This window comes from Lactuca virosa, chromosome 3 (assembly GCF_052849685.1).
Source record: "Lactuca virosa cultivar CGN04683 chromosome 3, Lactuca_virosa_CGN04683_v6, whole genome shotgun sequence".
NCBI classification, from domain to species: Eukaryota; Viridiplantae; Streptophyta; class Magnoliopsida; order Asterales; family Asteraceae; genus Lactuca; species Lactuca virosa.
The window spans coordinates 334,234,774-334,240,512 of NC_136428.1; the positions used below are offsets into that span (position 1 = coordinate 334,234,774).

Consider the following 5,739-nt stretch of genomic DNA (forward strand, 5'->3'; position numbering starts at 1 on the left):
GGACTTTCCGGTTCCCGTTTTCATCAAGGTCACAATCTTTAGTAAGGTGGGGCCCTCTACAATTTTCACATCCCACTCTAATGGAATGGATGGATTGGTCCATCTTAGTCATTCTTCAGTCCATGCTTTCCAATTTTGCCATCATTGCCGCCATGTCATCGGTAATAGAATTCACCGCCCCTCGAGTTAAGTCATTCCTTGGGTCGTGATATTCTCTAGAGTGTTTAGAGAATTCTTAATTAAAGCTTTTATCACTGGGGGTGCTTTCTTTGTGAGTGGTCCTAACGAATCAAGGAGTTGCCTGGTTGTCACATTTACTCCATCATAGAAAATGGAGACTTCTTGTTGGCTGTTTAGATCGTGATGTGGGCAATTTCTCAGTAGACCCTTGTATCTTTCCCATGCTTCATAAAGTGACTCTCCAGCTTGTTGTTCAAAATTGGCAATGGCTTTCTTCAATTTGGCTATCTTTGAGGGAGGGAAAAATTGGTCTATAAATTCTTCTTTCATTTTAGTCCAAGTAGTGATGGATCCTGGAGGGAGTGATTTCAACCAATCTTTCGCGGCTCCTTGAATGTGACTGGTAGCATACATAGCAAAACAGTGTCGCGAGTCACATTAGGGACATTGAAGTAGTCGGCTATGTCATTGACCTCGTCAAGATGCTTGTATGCGTCTTCATGATCCTTCCCGTAGAATGGGATTTCCTTAAGTTGAGCAAGTATGTGGCCCTTAAGTTCAAAGGTGGCAGTTGCGGGAATCGCGGGTTGCACAAGTCCCGGGCTGGTGTCGTCACGCATCCTTTTCTTCCATTCACCCATGGGAACTTCATCGATGTTAGCCATGTTGTCAGCTAGTTCGCCCTCTATGTCGCTTCCTTCTTCGTATTCTGAATTGTACTCGTACTCAAATTCGGTTTCTTTATGGAATGTATCGTCTCCAAGATTTCCAAGGTTGCTTCCTTCGCTCTTTTGACTGCTAGACTCACCTGCTTTCTTGTTCTTTTTCTTCCCAAAGACTGATTTGAGGTCCTTGAACGGTGATTTCTTTGGCGGGTTAGTGTCTTCAAGTACTTTATCCTTGTTTTTCCTAAGTGTGGATTCCGGGTCTTCAAATGGAGGAACCAAAGGTGTGTTGGATCCTCGGGTCATGTAATACCTGCAACCAAAGCATAAAACACGCGTAAAAAGAACAAAAATAAAATAAAAACGAAACTGGTAATCAACTATGAACTCGCTGAGTAGCTTCGAGTGCACTCGGCGAGTTCAAGGCAAAAACAGAAAAAATATTAACTAAAATTCTAGAAACATCAAACTTTAAAACTTGTCCTAATAACTAAATGACTAAAGCAGTAACTTTGTGCAAGATAAATCTCACACAAATGATCGATAACACTAGAAATTAGAATTAATTTTTGAACCGTTCCCCGGCAACGGCGCCAAAAACTTGATGTGTATAAAAATGCACTGGTTTTATCCTACTTTTAATTATGAATTTGATACACAAAAGGCAGTGGACCTGTCAATTGGTGGTATAAATTAGCAAGCAGGGTATCGAACTCAGAGAACGAAAATTAATCTAACTACTAGAATTATCTAAAACAATTGATAAAATAGAAGGGTTTTCTCTAGTTTTGCAAGACTAGAAACTTAACTGAAATTTAACTAACACTTAACTAACAGCTAAAAGCAAGTAAAAATGAAATAAATTCAATAATCAAAAGGGTTTCTGTTTAGGTTCGATTCATTTATTCATATGGTTAATTTTATGGCAATGCAATGGATTAATTGTTATTGGTTACCGACTAAAGTGATTAGATTCACATCCGCTATTACCAATCCTTAGAAAACAAATTAATTTAAACAGTAGCCAATTGGTTAAACTAATAAATTTCCTAGTTTATTTATTCGGGTTAATTAAGACTTGTAATTAGCTAATTAAATTAGTAATTCAATTAACCCCTTGTTGATGGTTTATCAAACAAGCTCACACATTAATTTACCCATTCTCTAGTTAATCCTAGTTTCACATTCACTATTCCTAGGCACATAACAATGTGTTCACATAAATCACATGAGATAAGCAATTAACAAAAAATAGTTATGGTTAATGCATAAGGATCTTTAACAAGCTTAATTTAACAAAAATTCACCAAATAACAATCAATCCAAACATAAACTAATCCATAGGAGCAAACTTATCTACCCTAAACAGAAACTAACAAAATTAGTTCATAATTACAGCAGATAAAAACCTAAAAACGAATTCAATCAATCCAAACATGGTTCTATTCAAAGATAAAGTGAAAAAGTAAACTTATGTTGCCTTAATCTTCTTAGAATTGAGGATTAGGGTTCTTCTCACGTTCCTCAGGTCTCCAGCAGTCTCCTTAGTCGCCAAGTAATCTTCCAAAAAGCCAGAGAGAGTTTTGGACTCAGGTTTATCCTCTATTTATAGATTTCAGAAAACAGAGGCTACTCGTCGAGTAGCCAACCGTCTCGCCGAGTCCCCTCGAAGAATCCGTGTACGGCAAGGACTTTGTGTTTTACTTCGCGAACATTCGTGTCTACTCGTCGAGTAGACGTCCCTACTCACCGAGTCCTTCAGGAATTTGGCTCTTTTTCTTCTTTCTTCAATTCCCGAGCTTCTGAATGCATCTCCTGCGTCCTTTTGCTTCCGAGCATATCTTTTGGACTGAAAATACAATTTAAACACAATTAAGCACCTTTTGTCCATAAATTGCAAATAATTAGTCAATAAATAATAAAAATCTATACTAAATATATAGCTAAATATGCACATATCATTCAACAAAACAAAATCAATTACTAGCTTCTTGGTAACCTTGTGACTTTCCCTGATCCAAGTGCGAGTCCTATGCTTCCGGTAGTATGGGCATCTACTACCTTTCACACCTACTTATACTCATCCCAAGTATTGTCTCACAGTTCTCCAAGTCATTATTACAAAAATAATTTTAACACATACAAATGTGTCGAAACAATCATATAATTTTCCCTAGACTCTACTAGGACTTCTTCCATGCGTATCTTCAATCATCAATTTTGATTCAACTCGGTTGGTGATGGAAATGTCAGACGATGGGGCAACTTCTGGAATTACACCAATCGTTCGATCATCTCGCCAATCAAATGTGTACATTCAGATGTACCGTACTCCTCTATACGTACTGTTATTTTATTAGACGTATTCAAAAGGCATGATACCACTCTTACGATATCTTTCCATAAGTATCACTATCGTAAGCCTTCTCATTTCCTCCATTTACTCAGTTCACTATGAGTCTTCACCATGATGTTATGTTCACGGAAGCAGACGTTCATCATACCGGAACGAGAATATAGATAATGGAAGGTTTTGGTGCGTATTCCTCCTTATTACTCCGAAAAGTTACATGCCAGTTCTAATATCGTAATTCAACGTTCAGAAATATGAACACATAAAATTTCCACTTCCGGTCGGCAATAGACCACAGATCCAAACAAATAATACCATATAAGACATCTTTATAGCTATAACATAAAGCATTTAGCACATAAAAACATTTGAGGCATCTTTTCTAAAATAAACTAGTGCTCATGTCTAAAATATAGTAGACACTCATCTCACAATCATCGCTTAGCATTCTAAGTTTAAGTCTAGAAATCCTACAAATTCCTAGTTCGCTTAAACTAATGCTCTGATATCGACTGTGACATCCCCAAATTCACGGCCATAAAAGACCGATTTGTTTATACTTTATTTTAAAAATCAGAGTATCTTTTTTTTAAAGAAAAGTGTTGTGGAATTTGTTCCCAGAAAAACATGATAAATATATTATCAAAGCATTTCCGAAGAAATGTATTTTGTTCATATTAAAACTTTGGTATGTGATCGTCAATACTGAAACATAAGCATAAACAGACCTTACATTTATTTACACTAGTGATCTTCATCTCCTTTAAATCTCTCAGTGTAAGGTAGCTTCGTATCGACACCTGTGATACAAATAAACTGAGTGGGTCAGGTTGGGAAACCTGATGAGTACATAGGGTTTTCAACCCGCAATAATATAGTTATTATGTTTCATCGTCAAACAATTAACCTAATTACCCATCCCCATTATCTTCTTTATTTCTTAAAGATCTACCCTAAGAATTATCTATCACTCAGTCCTAAGGATTCTTCCTAAGGAATAGGCACGAAGTCCATCGCCGCCAGGGATTATACAACAGGCACTAAATCCATAGTTGGTAGGGCTCATCCAACGGGTGCAAAGTCCATAACTCTCATTTATCGACAATATTATTTGCGGGAGTCCACCTACAATACATGTCAATGGGTTTTTAGAGTACACCGGGTGAACATATCGTTCACAACACTATAGGTTGCGAGCCTGCTAGTGTTCCACTGGAATGTCTAGAATAGTCCGTGGTTGTCATCTATACTCTGCTAGATGACGGGGCCATCGCTTGGTACATCGCTTGGCTCATCGCTTCTCACCATATTTTACCACTCATATATCATAGCTCATCTTTCATCGCTCATCATTTATCTCATCTTTAATCTACCCATCTTTTACCCATCATAATTATAGGTATAAAATACATATACAATTTAAGACAAATAAAACATGTATATTTTTGTTCATCCAGCATAGATATCAAGAACACAGATAATATCCACACATAGCACGTAATTTATATTAAATACTTCATATCTATGTGTAAAATGAAAGTAACTATGCACTCACCTTAGTAGCGTGAGTTGATAGAATCTAACTAGAAACGGTCAGCGGTTCGTGATCGTCGGGGTCGGGATACGGAACGGCTTCAACAAACAAGAGAGAGGAAGAAATTTAGGTGTAAGGAATGAAATGGTCGAATTGGCTATTTATAGGCTGATTTTTGGCCTCTCACGTCGTGAGAATCAATGCTCACATCGTGAGCCATGGCTGTATCACATTTTAGCTTCTCCATCTGCGTTTATAGCTCCGAAACGTGTCCGGGTGACTTCTCACGTCGTGAGCTTCCAAGAGTCATCCCATAGACTTCCCAGGTGTTTTCTAGGCTCGATTAGTGTCCGTTTGACTCCTCACGTCGTGAGAACTAATTCTCACGTCGTGAGCCTTAAACGTAGACTTGCCATCTACATTCTAGTTTCGAAATGTGGCGTTTTGACTCCTCACATCGTGCATTTCTATGCTCACGTCGTGAGCTCAGTCAAATTAGGTTTTCTGACACGTGTCATGCTCTTAGACAGCCGCATCTTCGGAAGGTCATAACTTCTCCATACGAGCTCCGTTTTTGACGTTCTTTATATCCACGCGTAGGTGGAGACATACTCTAAAACTTTCATTGGGAACCCTAAGGCTAAAAACTACTTTATCGTAAACTCACTTTTTACGATTCCCGGTGTCGTGCCGGTTTTGTCGCGAAACTTCGACAGGTCATAACTTCTTCGTTATAACTCGGATTTCGGCGTTCTTTAGATGTACGAAAACCTTGTGACATGTACTACAACTTAGTTAAGATTATTTATTCCAAATAATCCTCTATCAAAAAGTTATTTTTGATGCTTATCGTCTCTAAATTGACTAGCCTGAATCTGTGGGCGCTACAATTATCTCACCCTTAGGATGATTACGTCCCGGAATCATCAACAAAACAGGGCTTGTATAATGACTCCGTGTGTTATCTTTTCATCTTAGGTAATAACCGTAACTTCTATGTTCCTTCG

At 38.0% G+C, this 5,739-nt stretch overlaps 1 non-coding gene across 1 annotated transcript; it reads left to right on the plus strand.

Annotated features, from left to right (window-relative positions):
• Positions 1 to 355: 355 nt before the first annotated feature.
• Positions 356 to 462, plus strand: LOC145168278 (small nucleolar RNA R71). Its single transcript, XR_013741845.1, has one exon. It is a non-coding gene; the product is annotated as a small nucleolar RNA R71 (small nucleolar RNA).
• The last annotated feature ends 5,277 nt before the right edge of the window (positions 463 to 5,739 follow it).